General features: G+C 47.4%; 1 protein-coding gene across 6 annotated transcripts in view; it reads left to right on the forward strand.

Annotated features, from left to right (window-relative positions):
- SIPA1L2 (signal induced proliferation associated 1 like 2) overlaps positions 1 to 24,403 on the forward strand; it is a 795,004-nt gene that overhangs the window by 250,180 nt on the left and 520,421 nt on the right. For all 6 annotated transcript variants that reach the window (XM_063917773.1, XM_063917774.1, XM_063917772.1 and 3 more), the window contains one exon: positions 17,713 to 17,876. The gene's annotated coding sequence lies outside the window, so the exon portion shown is untranslated. The remainder of the gene's footprint in view (positions 1 to 17,712; positions 17,877 to 24,403) is intronic.

Here is a 24,403-nt window from a genome sequence, read left to right on the forward strand (position 1 = left end):
ATCTCAAAAATTTTGCAGGCAATACTCATTGTTCCAGATTGGCCTCGAAGGGCCTGGTACTCAGACCTTCAGGAAATGCCCACAGAAGATATGTGGCCTCTTCCTCTCAGAGAGGACTGTTACAGCAGGGGCCATGTGTGTTCCAAGACTTACCGCGGTTACGTTTGACGGCATGGCGGTTGAGCACCGAATCCTAGCTGAAAAAGGTATTCCGGAGGAAGTCATCCCTACTCTACTAAAGGCTAGAAAAGAGGTGACGGCAAAGCATTATCACCGTATTTGGAGGAAATATGTTTCTTGGTGTGAAGCCAAGATGCTCCTACGGAAGATTTCCATCTGGGCCGATTTCTCCACTTTTTCCTGACAGGAGTGGATATGGGCCTGAAGTTAGGCTCCATTAAGGTACAGATTTCGGCCTTATCTATCTTCTTTCAGAGGGAATTAGCTTATCTCCCAGAAGTCCAAACATTTGTGAAGGGAGTGCTGCACATCCAGCCCCCCTTTGTGCCCCCAGTGGCACCGTGGGAACTTAACGTGGTCTTAAACTTTCTGAAGTCTCACTGGTTTGAACCTCTTCAAACAGTTTAATTAAAATTTCTCACGTGGAAGGTGGCCATGTTATTGAAGGTGGTTTCTTCTTTTCACATTAACCAACCTATTGTGGTACCTGTGGCTACGGGGGACTGGGAGGACTCCAAGTCCCTGGAGGTGGTCAGAGCCTTAAAGATTTATGTAGCCAGGACGGCTAGGATTAGGAAAACAGAGGCTCTGTTTGTCCTGTATGCAGCCAACAAGGTTGGCGCTCCTGCTTCTAAGCAGACTATTGCTCGCTGGATCTGTAACACGATTCAGCAGGCTCATTCTACGGCTGGATTGCCGTTACCAAATTCTGTAAAGGCCCATTCCACTAGGAAGGTGGGCTCTTCTTGGGCGGCTGCCCGAGGCGTCTCGGCATTACAGCTTTGCCGAGCAGCAACTTGGTCGGGTTCAAACACTTTTGCTAAATTCTACAAGTTTGATACCCTGGCTGAGGAGGACCTTGCATTTGCTCAGTCGGTGCTGCAGAGTCATCCGCACTCTCCCGCCCGGTTTGGAGCTTTGGTATAAACCCCATGGTCCTTACGGAGTCCCCAGCATCCTCTAGGACGTAAGAGAAAATATGATTTTAAACCTACCGGTAAATCTTTTTCTCCTAGTCCGTAGAGGATGCTGGGCGCCCGTCCCAGTGCAGACTAAATCTGCAAGACTTGTATATAGTTGTTGCTTTCATAAGGGTTATGTTGCAGTTGGAATCGGTCTTTGACTGATGCTGGTTTTTGTTCATACTGTTGACTGGTTGTGTATATTCCAGGGTATATGGTATGGTTGGTGTGGGCTGGTATGAATCTTGCCCTTAGATTAACAAAATCCTTTCCTCATATTGTCCATCTCCTCTGGGCACAGTTCTCTAACTGAGGTCTGGAGGAGGGGCATAGAGGGAGGAGCCAGTGCACACCCATACTTTAAGTTCTTTATAGTGCCCATGTCTCCTGCGGAGCCCGTCTGTACCCCATGGTCCTTACGGAGTCCCCAGCATCCTCTACGGACTAGGAGAAAAAGATTTACCGGTAGGTTTAAAATCTTATTTTCTGCTGCTGATTCCTCTACCAATGCAGCCAAGCATCTGATTAGCCTTCCTCATTGCTGTGTTACATTGCTTACCTGCCTTTAAGTCACCTGAAATAGTGACTCCTAGATCCCTTTCCTCCTCTGTAGTTTCCAGTATAGTGCCATTAATACTATATTTAGCCTTTGGATTTTTGAGACCCAAGTGCATGATTTTAAATTTTTTGGCATTAAGCTGTAATTGCCACACTCTTGACCATTCCTCTAGTCTACCTAGATCCTTAATCATTTGTTTTGCCCCACCTAGTGTGTCTACCCTGTTGTATACCTTTGTGTCATCTGCAAAAAGGCATACTTTCCCTTTAATGCCATTTGCAATGTCACCAATAAAGATATTATAAAGCACTGGTCCAAGTACAGATCCCTCGGGTACTCCACTGGTAACATTTCCCTCCCGTAAATGCACCTCATTTACCACAACTCTCTGTTTTCTATCCCGCAACCAAGATCTTATCCATTCAATAATTCAATCCCAAGCTTTAAAGTTTATTTAGCAGTCTACGATGTGGAACAGTGTCAAAAGCCTTACTAAAGTCTAGATAAGCTATAACCATGGCTCCACCTTTATCCATCACTTTAGTCACACACTCAAAAAAGTCAATAAGATTTGTTTGACATGATCTCCCCCCATTGAATCCATGCTGTTTGGGATCCTGTAAATTGCTGGATTTGATATAGTCTACAATTCTTTCTTTTACGAGTGTTTCCATCAGTTTCCCTATTACTGATGTAAGACTCACTGGTCTGTAGTTGTTTGCCTCTTCCTTGCTTCCAATTTTGTGCAGTGGGACTATGTTCGCTCTTTTCCAGTCCTCTGGAATTACTCCTATAGCTAATGACTGGTTGAATAATTCTGTCAATGGTGCTACCAGCACCTCTTTAAGTTCTTTTAGTATCCTTGGATGTATCTCATCTGGCCCAATAGATTTGTCCACTTTCAACTTTGAGAGTTCTGTTAGGACCTTCTCCTCTGTAAATGAACTTGTTTCATTTTCCTGAATATCCCTGCAACTTATCTGTGGCCCCTTCCCCTCTCTTTCAGTAGTGAATACTGAGCAAAAATAATTATTAAGATGATCTGCTATTACATTGTCTCCCTCAGCAAGACTCCCAGTCTCTGTCTTTAGTTTTATCATTCCGCCTTTTTGTTTTCTGCTTTCGCTTACATACTTAAAAAAAAGTTTTGCCTCCTTTACACACTGACTGGGCCATTTTGTCCTCGGCTTGTTCCTTTGCACATCTGATTAATTTCTTAAGGTGGGTACACACTGGCCGATATACCGGGCGTTCTATTGAACGGCCGGTATATCGTGGATCTGTTGGCCAGTCTGTGAACTCCGTCGTTCACAGACATCGCATTTACCCCGCAGCACAGCCGACGGCCAATATATCTATCAGTATATTAGCGCAACGCTGTGTGTGAATGGGCAACCAGCCGTCCGCCCGTACACATGCTGCGGCGGCCAGTGGTGATTGACAGCTGAACTGACGCCCGCTCAGTTCATGACGTCAGTCCCCGACGGATCGAGCAGTGTGTATGCACAGCACACTGCCCGACCCGTCCATAGATATATCTGCAGATCAATTGATCTGCAGATATGTCTATCAGTGTGTACCCACCTTAAGTCTCCTTCTGTCTATTAAGATATATCTCTTTGTCTTCATTATTTTGTGTCTGCTTATATTTCCTAAAAGCCATCCTTTTTGCTTTCACAATATTTGCTAATTCTTGTGCAAGCCACACTGGCTTCCCAAGCGAACTTGGAGGTGAAATGATGAAAAACTTGCTGAGGGACATTATAGGTCCAGTTTGATCAAATTGGAGTGCCAAATTAGCCGAATTGGTCCATCAGTTTAGGTAAAAATATTCAAGTCACTCAAGACCCCTATTGCCAACAATGGTAAGTTGTTAGGCCCGAGTAGGAATGACAAGGGGGACCGACAAGATAAGACAGGACAAACGTAAACATGTACAAACCCAACAAGAAGAAACATGACAGCCGCAAATTGAAGCAAATGCCTAATATGGCGCTTGTAAATGGTTGAATTATACCGACCCCAGGCCTTGATCTCTGTAGTGGAGCAAACTGCCGTAGTTGTCGAAAAAAGGCCATGCCACACCTGCATGCATGTGTACCAGAATCCTTAGGTGAAAGGCTGATGCTTTCCACGCACCGTCTATTGACCACCCGCAATGGTGTCCTAAGCTGGTTCAAATCATTTCTCACAGGCAGGTCACTGAGAGTATCATCTGGAGTATACTCATCACCATCAGTGCCATTGCTATGTGGTGTCCCACAAGGTTCTATACTATCCCCCATGCTTTTTTCAGTATACATGCTCCCGCTGGGTGAAATAATCAGGCGCCATGGCCTGGTCTACCACTGCTATGCAGATGATACACAACTGTATTTGTCCTTTGCTCCGGGCACTGATAAGCCAATAACAACCCTAAATGGCTGTCCAGCTGAGCTCCAGAAGTGGATGAGCACCAGTTGGCTGCGACTGAACCAGGATAAAACAGAGGTCCTTATGATAGGACCGCAACATCAAAGGACAAGACTGCGGCATAGCCAACCAACTGAACTTACACTCGGGGATTCAGAATTAAAAACCACTGATCATGTGCGGAATCTTGGCGTCCTGCATGGTGGCTTGACACTTAAACACCAGATATCAGCCACAATCAAATCCTTATTCTTTCACCTGAGGAACATAGCCTAAATCAAGCACTTAATTCCCTCAGATGATCTGCCAAAAGTCATACATGCATTTGTATCATCTCGATTAGACTACTGTAATGCCCTCTACCTTGGTCTCCCAGCAAAAGAATTGCACCGCTTACAGCTGGTGCAAAACACAGCTGCCAGGCTGTTAACCAACCACCCCCGTTCTAGCCACATAACACCCATCCTCTACTCCCTTCACTGGCTGCCTGTAAGATGGCGAATCATCTTCAAGATTGGCCTACTGAGTTTCAAAGCATTACATGACCAGGGCCCAAGGTAACTGGAGCAGCTTCTAATCCCATACTGCCCCACTCGATTACTGCGATCTGTAGATGAAGGACTTTTAGCAGTACCTAGAATCTCCCATAAATCATCTGGGGGTCGAGCTTGTAGTCATGCGGCTCCGACTCTATGGAACTCACTTCCCCGCACGGTGCGAGAGGCCCAACTATAGAATCCTTCAAAATTAGACTCAAGACTTTCCTGTTTACTCAAGCATTTCCATAATGTCCCTTTAGTATCTTCATGCTTCTGTATTTCTCTATCGTCCTAAGTGGATGCTGGGGTTCCTGAAAGGACCATGGGGAATAGCGGCTCCGCAGGAGACAGGGCACAAAAGTAAAGCTTTTACAGGTCAGGTGGTGTGTACTGGCTCCTCCCCCTATGACCCTCCTCCAGACTCCAGTTAGATTTTTGTGCCCGGCCGAGAAGGGTGCAATTCTAGGTGGCTCTCATAAAGAGCTGCTTAGAGAGTTTAGCTTAGGTTTTTTATTTTACAGTGATTCCTGCTGGCAACAGGATCACTGCAACGAGGGACAGAGGGGAGAAGAAGTGAACTCACCTGCGTGCAGGATGGATTGGCTTCTTGGCTACTGGACATGAAGCTCCAGAGGGACGATCACAGGTACAGCCTGGATGGTCACCGGAGCCACGCCGCCGGCCCCCTCACAGATGCTGAAGCAAGAAGAGGTCCAGAATCGGCGGCTGAAGACTCCTGCAGTCTTCTTAAGGTAGCGCACAGCACTGCAGCTGTGCGCCATTTTCCTCTCAGCACACTTCACACGGCAGTCACTGAGGGTGCAGGGCGCTGGGGGGGGGCGCCCTGGGAGGCAAATGTAAACCTTTAAAAAGGCTAAAAATACCTCACATATAGCCCCAGAGGCTATATGGAGATATTTACCCCTGCCTAAATGTACTAAATAGCGGGAGACGAGCCCGCCGGAAAAGGGGCGGGGCCTATCTCCTCAGCACACGGCGCCATTTTCTGTCACAGCTCCGCTGGTCAGGAAGGCTCCCAGGTCTCTCCCCTGCACTGCACTACAGAAACAGGGTATAACAGAGAGGGGGGGCAAAATAAATGGCAATATATTAATATAAAAGCAGCTATAAGGGAGCACTTAATCATAAGGCTATCCCTGTCATATATAGCGCTTTTTGGTGTGTGCTGGCAGACTCTCCCTCTGTCTCCCCAAAGGGCTAGTGGGTCCTGTCTTCGTATAGAGCATTCCCTGTGTGTCTGCTGTGTGTCGGTACGTGTGTGTCGACATGTATGAGGACGTTATTGGTGTGGAGGCGGAGCAATTGCCAAATATGAGGATGTCACCTTCTAGGGGGTCGACACCAGAATGGATGCCTTTATTTGTGGAATTACGGGATAGCGTCAACTCGCTTAAGCAGTCGTTTGCCGACATGAGGCGGCCGGACACTCACTTAGTGCCTGTCCAGGCGCCTCAAACACCGTCAGGGGCTGTAAAACGCCCCTTGCCTCAGTCGGTCGACACAGACCCAGACACAGGCACTGATTCCGGTAGTGAAGGTGACGAATCAACCGTATTTTCCAAAAGGGCCACACGTTATATGATTTTGGCAATAAAGGAGATGTTACATTTAGCTGATACTACAGGTACCACTAAACAGGGTATTATGTGGGGTGTGAAAAAACTACCAGTAGTTTTTACCGAATCAGAAGAATTAAATGACGTGTGTGATGAAGCGTGGGGTGCCCCGATAAAAAACTGCTAATTTCAAAGAAGTTATTGGCTTTATACCCTTTCCCGCCAGAGGTTAGGGAGCGCTGGGAAACACCTCCTAGGGTGGACAAAGCGCTAACACGCTTATCAAAACAAGTGGCGTTACCCTCTCCTGAGACGGCCGCACTTAAAGATCCATCAGATAGGAGGATGGAAAATATCCAAAAAGGTATATACACACATGCAGGTGTTATACTACGACCAGCTATTGCGACTGCCTGGATGTGCAGTGCTGGGGTAGTTTGGTCAGAGTCCCTGATCGAAAATATTGATACCCTGGACAGGGACAATATTTTACTGTCGTTAGAACAAATAAAGGATGCATTTCTTTATATGCGTGATGCACAGAGAGATATCTGCACACTGGCATCACGGGTAAGTGCTATGTCCATTTCGGCCAGAAGAGCTTTATGGACACGACAGTGGACAGGCGATGCGTAGAGGAGTTATTTGGGGTCGGTCTATCGGATTTGGTGGCCACGGCTACGGCCGGGAAATCCACCTTTCTACCTCAAGTCACTCCCCAACAGAAAAAGGCACCGACCTTTCAATCGCAGCCTTTTCGTTCCTTTAAAAATAAGAGAGCAAAGGGCTATTCATATCTGCCACGAGGCAGAGGACGAGGGAAGAGACAGCAACAGGCAGCTCCTTCCCAGGAACAGAAGCCCTCCCCGGCTTCTACAAAAGCCTCAGCATGACGCTGGGGCTTCGCAAGCGGACTCGGGGGCGGTAGGCGGTCGTCTCAAGAATTACAGCGCGCAGTGGGCTCACTCGCAGGTAAATCCCTGGATCCTGCAGATAATATCTCAGGGGTACAGGTTGAAATTAGAGACAGAGCCACCTCGCCGTTTCCTGAAGTCTGCTTTACCAACGTCCCCCTCAGAAAGGGAGACGGTTTTGGAAGCCATTCACAAGCTGTATTCTCAGCAGGTGATAGTCAAGGTACCTCTTCTACAACAAGGGAAGGGGTATTATTCCACTCTTTTTGTGGTACCGAAGCCGGATGGCTCGGTAAGGCCTATTCTAAATCTGAAGTCCTTGAACCTGTACATAAAGAAGTTCAAGTTCAAGATGGAGTCACTCAGAGCAGTGATAGCGAACCTGGAAGAAGGGGACTTTATGGTATCCTTGGACATCAAGGATGCGTATCTCCACGTTCCAATTACCCCTCACACCAGGGGTACCTCAGGTTCGTTGTACAAAACTGTCACTATCAGTTTCAGACGCTGCCGTTTGGTTTGTCCACGGCACCTCGGGTCTTTACAAAGGTAATGGCCGAGATAATATTTCTTCTTCGAAGAAAAGGCGTATTAATTATCCCATACTTGGACGATCTCCTAATAAGGGCAAGGTCCAGAGAACAGCTAGAGATGGGTTTAGCACTATCTCAAGAGGTGCTAAAGCAGCACGGATGGATTCTGAATATTCCAAAATCCCAATTAATGCCGACAACTCGTCTGCTGTTCCTGGGGATGATTCTGGACACAGTTCAGAAAAGGTTTTTCTTCCCGAAGAAAAAGCCAAGGAGTTATCTGACCTGGTCAGGAACCTCCTAAAACCAGGAAAGGTGTCTGTACATCAATGCACAAGAGTCCTGGGAAAAAATGGTAGCTTCTTACGAAGCAATCCCTTTCGGCAGATTCCATGCAAAGGGATCTGTTGGACAAATGGTCAGGGTCGCATCTTCAGATGCACCTGCGGATAACCCTGTCGCCGAGGACAAGGGTATCCCTTCTGTGGTGGTTGCAGGAGGCTCATCTATTGGAGGGCCGCAGATTCGGCATGCAGGATTGGATCCTGGTGACCACGGGTGCCAGCCAGAGAGGCTGGGGAGCAGTCACACAGGGAAGAAATTTCCAGGGAGTGTGGTCGAGCCTGAAAAAGTCTCTTCACATAAGCATTCTGGAACTAAGAGCAATCTACAATGCTCTAAGCCAGGCGGAACCTCTGCTTCAAGGAAGACCGGTGTTGATCCAGTCGGACAACATCACGGCAGTCGCCCATGTAAACAGACAGGGCGGCACAAGAAGCAGGAGGGCAATGGCAGAAGCTGCCAGGATCCTTCGCTGGGCGGAGAATCACGTGATAGCACTGTCAGCAGTATTCATCCCGGGCGTGGACAACTGGGAAGCAGACTTCCTCAGCAGACACGACCTTCACCCGGGAGAGTGGAGACTTCATCCAGAAGTTTTCCACATGCTATTAAACCGTTGGGTAAAACCAATGGTGGACATGATGGCGTCTCGCCTCAACAAAACACTGGACAGGTATTGCGCCAGGTCAAGAGATCCGCAGGCAATAGCTGTGGACGCGCTGGTAACACCTTGGGTGTACCAGTCGGTATATGTGTTTCCTCCTCTGCCTCTCATACCAAAGGTATTGAGGATTATACGGCAAAGTGGAGTAAGACTAGTGGCTCCGGATTGGCCAAGAAGGACTTGGTACCCGGAACTTCAAGAGATGGTCACGGACGATCCGTGGCCTCTACTTCTGAGAAGGGACCTGCTTCAGCAGGGTACTTGTCTTTTTCAAGACTTACCGCGGCTGCGTTTGACGGCATGGCGTTTTGAATGCCAGATCCTAAAAGGAAAAGGCATTCCAGAAGAAGTCATTCCTACCTTGATAAAGGCAAGGAAGGAAGTCACCGCGAAGCATTATCGCCGTATTTGGCGAAAATATGTTGCGTGGTGCGAGCAGCGGAGTGCTCCGATGGAGGAATTTCAACTGGGTCGTTTTCCTACATTTCCTGCAATCAGGATTGTCTATGGGTCTCAAATTGGGATCTATTAAGGTTCAAATTTCGGCCCTATCAATATTCTTCCAAAAAGAATTGGCCTCAGTCCCTGAGGTCCAGATTTTTATCAAAGGAGTACTGCATATACAGCCTCCTGTGGTGCCTAAGGTGGCACCGTGGGATCTAAATGTAGTTTTAGATTTCCTCAAATCAAATTGGTTTGAACCACTAAAGAAGGTGGATTTGAAATATCTCACATGGAAAGTGACTATGTTACTGGCCCTGGCTTCGGCCGGGAGAGTATCTGAACTGGCGGCTTTGTTTTATAAAAGCCCTTATTTAATTTTCCATTCGACATAGGGCAGAGCTGCGGACGCGTCCGCATTTTCTCCCTAAGGTGGTATCAGCGTTTCACCTGAACCAGCCTATTGTAGTGCCTGCGGCTACAGACGACTTGAAGGACTCCAAGTTGTTGGACGTTGTCAGAGCCTTAAAAATATACATTTAAAGGACGGCTGGAGTCAGAAAATCTGACTCGCTGTTTATACTGTATGCACCCAACAAGTTGGGTGCACCTGCTTCTAAGCAGTCGATTGCTCGTTGGATTTGTAACAAAATTCAACTTGTACATTCTGTGGCAGGCCTGCCACAGCCTAAATCTGTTAAGGCCCATTCCGCAAGGAAGGTGGGCTCATCTTGGGCGGCTGCCCGAGGGGTCTCGGCATTACTACTCTGCCGAGCAGCTACGTGGTCAGGGGAGAACACGTTTGTAAATTTTTACAAATTTGATACCCTGGCAAAGGAGGACCTGGAGTTCTCTCATTCGGTGCTGCAGAGTCATCCGCACTCTCCCGCCCGTTTGGGAGCTTTGGTATAATCCCCATGGTCCTTTCAGGAACCCCAGCATCCACTTAGGACGATAGAGAAAATAAGAATTTACTTACCGATAATTCTATTTCTCGGAGTCCGTAGTGGATGCTGGGCGCCCATCCCAAGTGCGGATTATCTGCAATACTTGTACATAGTTATTGTTAACTAATTCGGGTTATTGTTTAGGAAGCCATCTTTCAGAGGCTCCTCTGTTATCATACTGTTAACTGGGTTTAGATCACAAGTTGTACGGTGTGATTGGTGTGGCTGGTATGAGTCTTACCCGGGATTCAAAATCCTCCCTTATTGTGTACGCTCGTCCGGGCACAGTACCTAACTGGAGTCTGGAGGAGGGTCATAGGGGGAGGAGCCAGTACACACCACCTGACCTGTAAAAGCTTTACTTTTGTGCCCTGTCTCCTGCGGAGCCGCTATTCCCCATGGTCCTTTCAGGAACCCCAGCATCCACTACGGACTCCGAGAAATAGAATTATCGGTAAGTAAATTCTTATTTTTATGAAAAGCTGCTCTGTACTTCATTATTTTCTGTACTATATTATGCTATGTATCTGTTAAACGCCTTGAGTCCTATTGGAGAAAGAGCGTATATATATATAAAAAATTATTATTATTATTATTAGTAATTATTATTTTCCTTGTGTTTTTCCTAACACTTTTGATACAAAGGCCTGTTGCCTTAAAAATATTGCATTTTTTAATGTTTCCCACCTCTCCTGCACTGCTTCCAAGTTCCTCCACTCTGCCAAAGAATTACTTACACATTTTTCCATCCCTTCAAAATTAGCCTTCCTAAAATCCAACACCTTTGTTTTTGTATGGGGTGAGTCAGTCTCTGTCTTTATTCTGAACCATACTGCTTGATGATCACTGGATCCCAGGTTTTCACTCACTTTTACGTCCAATGGGGGTCATTCCGAGTTGATCGCTAGCTATGTTCACCGCGCAGCGATCAGGCTAAAAAACGTCAGTTTTGCACATGCGTATGCGGCGCAATGCGCACGCACGACGTACGGGCACAACGAACTATGTAGTTTTGCACAGGGTCTAGCGATGCATTTCAGTTGCACTGCTTGCTGCAGAGTGAGTGACATGAAGTGGGCGTTTCTGGGTGCCAACTGACCGTTTTCAGGGAGTGTGCAGAAAAACGCAGGTATGCCAGGAAAAACGCAGGCGTGGCTGGGCGAATGCTGGGCGGGTTTGTGACGTCAAATCCGGATCTGTATAGTCTGAAGTGATCGCAAGCGCTGAGTAGGTTTTGAGCTACTCTGAAACTACACAAACATTTTTTGCAGGCGCTCTGCGATACAACCGTTCGCACTTCTGCTAAGCTAAAATACAATCCCCGTTGTGCGGCGGCATAGCGTTTGCACGGCTACTAAAACTAGCTGGCAAGCGATCAACTCGGAATGACCCCCAATATTCTGTCTCCATTTGTAAGTATTAGGTCTAATATTGCATCTTTCTGAGTGGGCTCCCTCACCAATTTGTGGAGGGATGCTGCCTGAAGGGAATTTAAAATGTCCCTATTTCTAGTGGAACTAGCAACAGACACCTCCCAGTTTGCATCAGGAAGAATAAAGTCTCCCATGATTATTACCTCTCCTTTTAATGCCATTTTAGTTATGTCCTGCAATAGGTTCTTGTCCAGTTCCTCTTCCTGGCCTGGTGGCCTGTATATCACGCCAATACGAATAACAGACTTCTCACCTGTTTCTATGGTCACCCAAAGGGCCTCAGTTTTTTTTTCAATACTTTGCGTTAAGGTAGTATTTATGCTTGCTTTCTGGAAAGGTATTAAACGATGCCATCTGATAGTATGCATTTATGTAATCTCCAGATTTTTGGTTGTTTTCACATCTGTAATTTTGGCTGTTCAATAAACAGAATTTTTTTAAAAAAAAAAAGGTAGTATTTATGCTTTTTGTACATACATACATTGCTACCCCTCCTCCAATTTTTCCAATTCTGGTCTTCCAAAATAAAGTATATCCCAGTATAGCTATGTCCCAGTCATGATTTTCATTGCACCATGACTCTGTAATTGCCACAATATCTACAGCATCCCTTGTCATAATTGCGATTAGTTTTGGCATATTGGCCCTCATTCCGAGTTGATCGCTTGCTAGCTACTTTTTGCAGCTGTGCAAACACATAGTCGCCACCCACTGGGGAGTGTATTTTCACTGTGCAAGTGTGCGATCGCATGTGCAGCCGAGCGGTCCGAATTTTTTTTTTGCAGTTTCTGAGTAGGTCTGAACTTGCGATCACTTCAGCCTGTCCGGTCCCGGAATTGACGTCAGACACTCGCCCTGCAAATGCCTGGACACGCTTGCATTTTCCCTACCACTCCCAAAAAACGGTCAGTTAACACATAAACGCCTTCTTCCTGTCAATCTCCTTGCGATCGGTTGTGTGAATGGATTTGTCGCTAGAAGCATTGCATAGCAACGATGCTGTTTGTACCTATATGACACGCGTGCACATTGCGGTGCATACGCATGCACAGTAGTAACCTGATCGGTGCGCTGCGAAAAACGGCACCGAGCGATCAACTCGGAATGACTCCCATTATTTCCTAAGCTCCTAGCATTTGCGCACATAGCTTATAGAGTTTTGTTTGTGCTTTTTCTGTTCCTAGCTATGTTCTTCTCTCTGCCTATTGATTGCAGCTAAAGGCAGATACAGTACATGCCACAAAAACAGCTACAACACATCTGCGTTTTTCCAACCTCTCCCCGAAAACACCCTGTTAACACTTTCAAACGGTCACTTCCTGTCAGTCACTTTTCCATGAAGTCGTCATTACGAGCGAGATTGCAGCGGCACCTTGGAGCATGCGCTTTGCAACTGCAGCACATTCGCAATCTTCCAATAATCGTTCCTTTGTGTGATAATTAGCCATTGCATACAGACATAAATTAGGCCCTTATTTCATTAGTGTGGGTTCTGTCACAAGCGAGAGCAACACTGTCACAAACCCTATATTAGTAACAACATTGGGTGTGACATTTGAGACAGTTGCTATAAACAGTCTTTCTTATACTGTATGTATGCATTGCTGTCTTTCTTGTCTCTGATTTTCTGGTTGAGGGGTAGTTTGTATGAGTCCTAGCCAGGGCTGAAAGGCTTCCGGGGGAGAACCATGCCTTGATTTTACATGTTGCATGTTCCTGTGTCCTGAAGGAGAGACTTTCATGGAATCTGAGGTGACATCATTGTGTCTCAGAAACTACATAAACCCGGCAAAACGGCCTCAGCTTTACCATATTGTGTCCGTGAAACAGTGTCTAGTGTTTCCTATTGTTCTCCAGTCTGACTCAAACAGTGACCTTGATCTCTGATTATTTCCTGGCTGCACAGTGTACCAAACCTTTAACCCTGACCATTCTTGTTGATCATAATTCTTTGCTATATCCAGAGGGTCTACAGGAGTACAGAATTACTGGCCACAGCCATAGATACTCATGTAGGTCTACGCCACTGCGATTCATTTTTTAATACTTGAACACCACAAGCCAGTGATGAAATCTATTACAACTGTTAAATAATATGAACCTGTGGATATGTTTTAGTATTACAGAATAAACATTTCCATTGGCTGCACTAAGAGAGAATATTCTCAGATTTTTAAGGGGGAAAGTATCAGATGTTTGCATTTCATTCTACAGTACTTTATATTGTCATTGTGCCATTCTTCTAACCACTAATGCCTTTTAATACATTTAAATCTGTTCTCAACTCTCCTGTACCAAAGCAACCAACTACCACCAGAGCTGACATGAAGGTGAAGGGCAACCATGCAGAGTGCACACAAATTCATTTTGCGGATGGATTTTGAGGGTTTTAGCACTTGCATTCTCTGTAGGCATCTGCATGTGACTTAAGTGTGTGCACCTAATTAGCATCGCCGCTTATTGAGGAATGAGTGGGCATAAGTGGGTGGCAACAGGGCACTCACATGCAGGCTAAGTTTAGAGAGGATGTGTATATAGGAATTCTGTGGTATACAGAACACACAGTGATCTGGATCTCTCATACCGGTGATAGGGCTAGTGCAAGTGCACGCTGATAGTGATAATAGCTATGAAACCAAGTGTATGGATAGAGGTGGTGCAATTGCAGAACTATGTAGTGCTCTGCATATGGCTGAATAATGTAGTATCTGACACTGCTGCTCCGCTCTGTCAGTCCTTACATTGGTTCCCTGCATTTACCTTATACAGTGTAAAATACTTTCACCCTCTGTGGAATTCCCTAAAGAAGATTTTATTCTAGGGTAAAAACAGTCTTGCATTCCCTGAAAAATTACCTTTCCAGTCAAGCTTATCATGACGGGGGGCACCATGAGAGAGAGGAGGGGTTAGGTGCTTGAAAAAAATGAATGTGGCCTCACAACAAGAGCGTGGCCTCAAAGGGAATGCCATATCCATATGATGGGAAAAGAGTGATGTCTTGGAGAGGCAAAGGGAGAAAGGAGAGAGGGTGAATGGGAGATAGTGACGCAAGGGAAAGGCAGAAGGTGAGGCACTGGACTACGAGGAGAAACAGCGGGAGATGGAGAGGCAGAGGGTGACGGGAAGGCAGTGGGTGATGGGGAATGTGTGACGGCAAGAAAGGAGTGGGTGACAGGTGACCGGATCATATATATATATATATATATATATAGCAATTAGGGATGTTAAGTATTTATTGGTTTTCATATGCTGCTATCATGTGTGCTACATGCTTGCTGTTTTTTTAAACATCACTGTTTATTTCATTATCAGTAAAAAGCATTTTTTTGCATCTAAAGCAGTGTGCTGGTCTTTCTGAGTCTGATCCCTCTGGTGGTTATTCTTGGAAATTTTGCTATATTATTATACTGACCAAGCACCAGCATCATTCATCATAGAAAGTGAGAAGCGGCTTCTTTTGTGGATTTTTCTATATATATATATATATATATATATATATATATATATATATAGTGACAGGAATCATATAGACCGAATACATTTCTCCAGGTAGGACAGCACCGCACGTGGATCTTTCAGCATAGCAGTGCAGGTTTACATCAGTACAGGTGCACAATGCTGCAATTCTAAATCCATGTCTGATTTGTGCTGTCTTTCAATCTATGGGATGACAACTAGGTTTGAGTGGAGAGACTGTCTTTTTAAAACAGGAATCTATCAAAGTTTGGTGTTGTAGAAGTTTATCATGCCACGAACAAAGGAGATTTCTGAGGACCTCAGAAGAAGAGTTGTTGATGCTCATCAGGCTCAAAAAGGTCACAAAACCATCTCTAAAGAGTTTGGACTCCACCAATCAACAGTCAGACAGATTGTGTACAAATGGAAGAGATTCCAGACCATTATTAGCCTCCCAAAGAGAAGTCGACCAACAAAGATCACACCAAGAGCAAGACATATAATAGTTTGCAAAGTCACAAAGGAACCTCTAAGCGACTGAAGGCCTTTCTCATATTAGCTAATGTTAATGTTCAGGAGTCCACCATAAGGAGGACACTGAACAACAATGGTGTGCATGGCAGGATTGCAAGGAGAAAGCCTCTGTTCTCCAAAAAGAACATCGCTGGCTTTCTGCAGTTTGATAAAGATCACCTGGACAAGCCAGTAGGCTATTGGAACAATGTTTTGTGGACAGAGGAATCCAAAATAAAGCTTTTTGAAGCGTTATGTCTGGAGAAAGGAGAACATCTGTGAAACACGGTGGTGGTGGTATCATGGTTTGGGCCTGTTTTGCTGCATCTGGCCCTGAACAACTTGCAGTCATTGATGGGACAATTAATTCTGAATTATACTAGAATATTCTAAAGGAAAATGTCAGGACATCTGTCCATGAGCTGCATCTCAACGTTGGTCATGCAGCAGGACAACAACCCAAAGCCAAGTCATTTGACCAAAGAATGGTCAAAGAAGATTAAATGTAAAGTTTTGTAATGACCAAGTCAAAGTCCTAACCTTATTCTAATCGAAATGTTGTGGAAGGACCTGAAGCGAGCAGTTCATGGGAGGAAATCAAAACCCATCAACATAACAGAGTGGAAGCTGTTTTGTATGGAGGAATGGGGTAAAATTCCTCCAAGTAGATGTTCAGGGCCAATAAACAATTTCCAGAAACGTTTACATGCAGATATTGCTGCACAAGGAGGTTCTACCACATACTGATAGCAAAGGTTCACATACTTTTGCCGCTCACAGATATGTGATATTGGATCATTTTCCTCAATAAAAAAATGAGCATGTCTATTTTTTTTGTTTCATTTGAGTACTTTTAGAGGGGTAAATAGTACAGATTTGCCGCACCAGTTGCAGTCATCAACAACTTAACTATAAAGTTACAAGAATGAGTTATTTAATTTGTAAAATAACAGAATTTTAGCTTTTAGCAGTTGTGCTTGGAGAGAAGTTGTCATACGGTTTAAGGGTGTGCTGTCTGATACACCTTTGATCTGCGCTCACAAGCAGAGATGTTTTATTTTGGAATGCCTATGAATTGTGTTAATTAGTAGATGTTTGGGGAGGATGGGCAGGGAGACGATTCATATTTAATTACATCTCCTGTTGTGACTAGCTCAGAAATGGGATGGTATCGGGATGCTGGTGGTCAGAAAAACGACAGCGGCATCCCGATGAGCAGAATACCTCCATCTGGTAGGCGTGCATTTTAACCCTCCACCTCAACCTCCCTTAACCCTAGACCCCCACGGCACAGTCTAACCCTAGCTCCCCGCCCCCACAGCCTAATGTTAACAACCTGCGGTGATGCCTAAACCTAGCTCTACATGCCCGTAGCCTAACCCTACCCCTCCCCCCCCCCCCCCCCCGCAGCCTAACCCTGACCACCACTGTACTACCTAACCCTATCTCCCTCCTACCCCCACCCCCCGAGTGGCCTAACCCTAACCAGCCCAGGAGTACTTACGCTCAGGATGCCGATAGTCTGGATTCCGGCTTCGGCATTGTGATCAAAGTCGGGATCTCGGCGTCTGTGTGTGTTCTGAGCAGTGTCAATGCTGGTATGATGACCGATCCTTTCAGAAATACCCAGGTTGTTTCTGCAATATTTATCCACCTTAATTTATCAGAGACTCATCTGACATAATACACTAGACAAGAGCTTGCATTTCCTAAATCACTGTGATACATGCTTGCCTACCTTAAATTTCTCCTCTCCAGGAGAAGCCTGGAGAGGAGACGCTGCAGGGTACTTCGGGGGGCGGGGCTGTGACATTACCAAGCCCCGCCCCCACAGCGGGAAAAGCCGCGATTTGCGGGTCCGCGGGAAGGAGGCCCAGCTAAAATGACGTGATTTGCATAATTTTAACCCCTTCCCCACTCTACAGACCCGCGAATACGGGAAATTATCTCTCCATCCTACCCGCATCACTAGGGTGCAAGCAAGATGCGGGAGACTTGCCTACTCTTCCGGGGTATGGGAGGCTACCCCAAAAAACGGGAGCCTTTCCGCAGCTTCCAGGAGAGTAGGCAAGTATGCTATGATAACATACTAGCTCCTCCATGCTGTGCTCATGGAGAGCCTTTCTGTACCATATTTCTCTCAGCTCTGCGTTTACATCAATCAGTAGTAGTAATATATTTAAAGTTGTTCATAAGATTTTCCCTCAAGACATTGAAACATTTTTGTTATTACTTCTCAGTGACAGGTCCACTTGTGGTGCAGGAATCTCCCTTACTCTGATGAGAAGTAGCGCCTCAAAGTGAGGATGAAGGTGAGGATGAAGATAATGAAGCCGATATAGTCAGAGAGTTACCACCAACATTAGCAGAATGCAGTTGAAGGTTTCATGCTGCAGAGAAAGAAGTAAGTTTCAGTGGCAAACATTCTTTTTTATTAGCATGTTAGTGTTAGTGGAGTGGTTCAGTCAGATCTGTGGGGGTAATTCAGACTTAATCGCAGTCTGAATCACTTTGTGGAGTGCGCGTGCGCACCGCGGGAGGCCCAGTGAGATGCTAACAGCAACCCACTAGTGCTATCACATCTGCCTGTCAGTCGCGGGGAGGGAGGGAGCGTGCCAATGGTGTTAGAACGCCGTTGGCGGGTTGCGGTCCGGACAACGGACCGTTGGGGGGGGGCAGGCCGTGGCGGCTGCGTGACGTCACACTCAGCCGCTGCGTCCTGGGACGTGGCAAGTAGCATCCTGCCAGAGAGCAGGAGCTGCACTGGCAGGGAGCTGCTCGCCAGGTACAAAACCATTGCTGCCGTTCAATGCTTTTGTACCTGTGTGGGTGGGGGGGGGGGGGGGGGGGGGAGCTGACATGCGGGGCGGACTAGCCCTGTGCTGGGCGTCCTCCTGCATGTCAGAGTAATTGATTGTACCCGTATTATTTAGGTCAGCATAAATCCCATAGTTATAGCATGTGGAGTACATACCCTCATTTCTGTTAGGGCCTAGAGGATGCTGGGGTCCTTATTAGTACCATGGGGTATAGATGGGTCCTCCAGGAGCCATTGGCACTTCTAAGAGTTTAACAGTGTGGGCTGGCTCCTCCCTCTATGCCCCTCCTACCAGACTCAGTTTAGAAAATGTTCGCGGAGGAGACGGCCACAGCTAGGGGAGCTCTACACAGCTCTCTTAGTAAAAGTTTATTTTAGAGTTTTTATTTTACAGGGAGGCTGCTGTCAACAGCCTCCCTGCATCGAGAGACTGATGGGGGGAGCAGTGTCCACCCTGCGGGGTCTGAGCCACTGTCTCCGCTGACTGGACACTGAGCTCCAGAGGGGATAGATCGCTCCCCGCCGCAGGGGAACGCTCACCCCAGCAGCCAGCCACCACCCCCATGCAGAGCTGAGGTTTGTGGCGAGTGAGTAACCGCCCTCCCTAGCAAGCGGGGGGCGGGGGGGGGGCGGCGATGTGAAGATGGCAGCTACAGGGTAGGAGCGCAGTACTAACTGCGCTCGGGGAGGCTCAGCGGTACTTAGGTGCGGCGCTGTGAGGGGCGTCCTGAGCCGGTGCCTTAACCCTACACTGACCAGAAAGCCTATCGGGGTCTGCGGATCTCAGCCAGCACAAAATCCTCAGGCCAGTATAATATTGGAAGAGCGGGATTACAGCACCATTAAGGGGCGGAGCTTCTCAGAGCGGACCCAGCAGCGTGCAGCGCCATTTTCCTGCCTGCAGACACACTGCCAGTGGAAGAGCAGTCCCTCCAGAGCACCTCCATCTATCTGTACGGTACCAGGGGGTTGTAGAAGGGAGGGGAGGCTGTGTAAGACTGTGTCACCTATTAAGGGACACAGTCAGCGCTGGTTAAGGGTCTCCCTATACCTATATAGCGCTGTGTGTGGGTTGGCTCCAATCTCTGTGTCTCTCTACCATTCTTGGGGGGGAAACTCTGTCTGCCCTGTACCCTGTGTGTATGTGGGGTGTACAAGCAAACATGTCTAGAGACTCTGGTGGTCATTCTGAGTTGATCGCTAGCTGCATTTGTTCGCAGCGCAGCGATCAGGCTAAATATCAGCAGTTCTGCGCATGCGTATGCGGCGCAATGCGCACGCGCGTCGTGCGGTCACAACGAACGATGTCATTTTGCACAGGGTCTAGCAAAGCATTTCAGTCGCACTGGTGGCCGCAAAGTGATTGACATGAAGTGGGCATTTCTGGGTGGCAACTGACCATTTTCAGGGAGTGTTCGGAAAAACACAGGCGTGTCAGGAAAAATGCAGGCGTGGCTGGGCGAACGCTGGGCGGGTTTGTGACGTCAAAACAGGAGCTGAACAGTCTGAAGTGTTCGCAAGCGCTGAGTAGGTTTTGAGCTACTCTAAAACTGCACAAAAAAACTTTGTAGCCGCTCTGCGATAAATTTGTTCGCACTTCTGCTAAGCTAAAATACACTCCCAGTGGGCAGCGCCATAGCATTTGCACGGCTGCTACAAACTGCTAGCGAGCGATCAACTCGGAATGACCACCTCTGTCTCATATGCTGCAGAGGATTTATCTTCTCAGGAAGATCCCATACAATGTAATCAGGATTGCACTGTTGTAGCGCAGATCCCAGCTAGAGAACCGTAGTGGTTAGCCTCTCTTAGGGGGGCTATTTCTCGGATTTCTGAAAGGGTTGCAAGGACTGAGCATGCAACTCAGGTATTGCAATCCTCTATGGCATTATGGGTCCGATACTGCTCCCTCGGGCCCCCTGCGGTACATTCTCACAAACGTGCTCTTGCCCAAATTCCGCAGGATGACACGGATACCGATTCTGACACAGCAGGCGGTGATGGGGATGTGTCGAGGGGGACGGCATCACTTGCTAAGGGGGTGCAGTTGATGATTGGGGCCATGCGGGACGTGTTACATATTTCTGACACTCCTCCTGAGCAGGTGGAGGAGGCTTTTTTCACAGACAGTAAGAAAGCCCCTCTCACCTTACCGGCATCTAAAAAACCCGGAGAAAAAATTCCAGATCCCTAAAAGAGTTCTGGTTGCTTTTCCCTTCCCTGAGGAAGATAGGAAAAAATGGGAGTCCCCGCCTATAGTTGACGCCTCTGTCTCCAGGCTGTCAAAACAGTTGGTCTTACCAGTCGTGGGATCTAATGCGTTGAAGGACCCGGCTGATCGCAAGGTGGATGCTACCCTCAAATCCATATACACGGCTTCAGGGGCTATACTGTGGCTTACTATTGCCTGTGCATGGTTTTCTAAAGCTATAGCAAAGTGGTCAATCACTCTGCAGGAGGACTTGACTACGATGGATAAAAGTGACGTTGATTTGTTTTTATGTAAAATACAGGATTCTGCAGGGTTCCTGGTAGAATCCATGAAGGATCTTGGTTCCATGGCTGCGGGGATCTCCTACATGTCCGTCTCGGCTCGCAGGGGTCTCTGGCTGCGCCAATGGTCTGCGGACGTGTAATCCAGGAAAAGTGTGGAGAGCCTACCCTGTACAGATCAGGCTCTTTTTGGGGAGGCGCTGGATGCGTGGATTGCCACGGCTACCGCGGGTAAGTCTCTTTTTCTCCCCTCAGCTGCACCAGCTACGAAGAAGCCTTTTACTCGCAACACGTAACAGTCCTTTCGGCCGCTAGGCCTAGAAAGAACAAGCCCTCCCACACCTTCTTTAGAGGTGGTCGTGCCAAATCCAAAATGCCTGCTCCCGCAGGTTCCCAGGACCAGAAGCCTGCTTCCGGTACCTCAAAGTCCTCAGCATGACGGTGGACCGCACAGCCTGGAGGTAGGTCAGGTGGGAGCGAGACTCCGGCATTTCAGCCACGTATGGGTGTCGTCTGGCCTGGACTCCTGGATACAGGATATTGTGTCCAGGGGGTACAGGCTGGAGTTTCAAACTCTCCCACCTCACCGTTTCTTCAAATCAGGCTTGCCAGCTTTGCCGGCAGACAGAGCTATTCTACTGGACGCTATCTGAAAATTGGCAGTGTCCGAGGTCATTGTTCCAGTTCCACCTCATCAGTTGAACAAAGGTTACTATTCGAACCTTTTTGTGGTACCGAAGCCGGATGGTTCGGTAAGGCCAATTCTGAACTTGAAATCTCTGAACCCTTATCTCCGGGACTTCAAATTCAAGATGGAGTCTCTGAGAGCAGTTATCTCAGGACTGACGGAGGGGGAGTTCCTGGTGTCCCTGGACATCAAGGATGCGTACCTCCACATTCCCATTTGGTCGCCGCATCAGGCCTATCTCAGGTTTGCACTGTTAGACGATCACTATCAGTTTCATTCCATATCTGGACAATCTGCTGATCAATGCATCGTCCAGGGAGAAGTTGTTAAGATCCATTGCTCTCACGACACATCTGCTCAAGGAGCGCGGTTGGATCAGGAACCTTCCAAAGTCTCATCTAGAGCCGACAAGGCGGCTGTCTTTCCTGGGGATGATCCTCGACATGTAGGTGCAGAGGGTGTCACAACTGAGGGCCTGAGTTGACGGGAGGCAACCTCAGTTGTAGGGGCTGAGATGTAACGGAACCTGGGAGGTTGTATCAGACCCCTAGACATGTAAGTAACATGTAGAATAACTGCCCGAAGGCGTGACCACGACAACCAGGATAAAAGTCAATGATGTTTATTATGACAAACTCCGTAACACAGCAGAAAATAAGAAAACATAAAAGTCAGCAGGGCAATAATACAGTTCCTGGGTACTACAGGGTGGCAAGGGCCACAGGCACTGGTAGTGTGAGACAGTTCTAATAATCTTCTAGTTGGAAAGTCCTTACCAGGCCTGACTGTAGCAATGGAGAGAACCCAGGATCGTACCAGCTGGTGTTCCAGGAAAGGCTGGGCTGCTGAAGGTAAAACGGCTGCTGTGGATACTGGCTGGAACCAGACTGTTGTTGGTACGGAGTGGATACTGGCTGGAACCAGTTAAATAATAAACGAACTTGAGAGCGATGAAATAATAATACCGGTGGAGAGTGGTAAACTGCAGAAAGGACACCGGCCCTTTAAGGGAAGCTGTACACTGCTGGAAGCTGGGCTGGAAGCAGGTGATTGACTTGAGAGCGATGAAATAATAATACCGGTGGAGAGTGGTAAACTGCAGAAAGGACACCGGCCCTTTAAGAGAAGTTGTACACTGCTGGAAGCTCGGCTGGAAGCAGGTGATTGCTGTAGCTGGAAACAGGTGAGTCCAGAATGGATCGGAGAGTCAGGCTACACCGCAGATGGAATGCTGGTGCGGGTCTCTATAGCAGAAGTCTGGAGACAGGAGCTGGAACCTGGAAGACAACCACAGGAGAGAGACAAACTGGAACTAGGTTAGACAACCAAAGCACTGACGCCTTCCTTGTTCAGGCACAGCTTACTTATACCTGCAGCAAGGAAGGGGTTGGCTAGGCAATTATGCAAATCAACAATACAGACAGCAGATTGGTGGAAATGATCAGATGACAAAAACCAAGATGGCTGCGCCCATGCAGACACTTGGAGGGAAGTTTGGTTTGTAATCCATGTGAGAATTGAAACAGTAATGGCGACGCCGGCCACAGGAGACAGGAGACGCCAGACTGACAAGCGCACATTTAACCACGCGGGCACAGCGGAGGCCGCGGCTGATGAAATCACCACTCTGACATTCTGCATGTGGAAACTCAGAAACAGCGGGATCCGGTCCTGGAATGCTGAGCCAGCCTTAGGAGGCATCTGAAGGGTAAGTAATGGCGTCCAGATACCCGGATCGTGACAGCACCCCCCCCTTTAGGAGTGGCCCCAGGACACTTCTTAGGCTTTAAAGGAAACTTTGCGTGGAAATTTCGGACCAAGGCAGGAGCATGGACGTCTGAGGCATTGGTCCAAGAGCGTTCTTCAGGACCATAGCCCTTCCAGTCAATGAGGTATTGTAACTGACCGTAGCGGAAACGTGAGTCCAAAATCTTGGCCACCTCGTACTCGACTCCCCGTTGAGTCTGAACTTTGGGAGCTGGAGGAAGTGCGGAATGAAACCGATTCAGGATCAGCGGTTTCAACAAAGAAACATGAAATGTCCTGGGTATTTTCAAGAAGGATGGTAACTGTAACCTGTAGGCAACAGGATTGATGACTTGTTCAATCTTGAAGGGCCCGATGTAGCGAGGTGCAAATTTCATGCTGGGAACTCTCAACCTCAAATTCTTCGTGGACAACCACACACGATCACCCACCTTGAGAGCAGGAACCGCTCTACGCTTCCTATCGGCAAACTTTTTATACCTGAATGAGGCTTTAAGCAGGGCTGCGCGGACGTTCTTCCAGTTATTTGAAAACTGACGCAAGGTGACATCCACTGCTGGAACAGAAGTTGCGGGAAGCGGTTGGAATTCTGGGACTTTAGGGTGGAATCCATAATTAATGAAGAATGGTGTAGAAGAAGATGAGGAATGGTATTGATTGTTGTGGCTGAACTCGGCCCAAGGAAAGAGTTGAACCCAGTCATCTTGAGAGGAAGACACATATATACGGAGGAAGGCCTCCAAGTCCTGATTCACCCTCTCGGTTTGACCATTGGTCTGAGGATGGTAAGCCGTGGAAAACTTTAACTTGACTTGGAGGGCTTGACACAAACTTCGCCAAAATTTGGCTACAAATTGTACTCCACGATCCGAGATGATCTCTTCAGGAAGACCGTGAAGTCGGAAGATCTCTTGTATAAACACTTGAGCCAACTTGGAAGCTGACGGAAGACCGGTGAGAGGGATGAAATGTGCCATCTTGGTGAACCGGTCAACTACCACCCAGATGGTATTAAACTTGTTGCAGATAGGTAGATCGGAAACAAAGTCCATCGACAAATGGGTCCATGGTCGACGGGGAACAGATAATGGAACCAGTTGCCCCGCAGGCGACTGGCGGGAGACTTTGTGTTGGGCACACTTTGGGCAGGAGGCAATAAATTCCA

Source organism: Pseudophryne corroboree, chromosome 4 (genome assembly GCF_028390025.1).
Source record: "Pseudophryne corroboree isolate aPseCor3 chromosome 4, aPseCor3.hap2, whole genome shotgun sequence".
NCBI lineage: Eukaryota > Metazoa > Chordata > Amphibia > Anura > Myobatrachidae > Pseudophryne > Pseudophryne corroboree.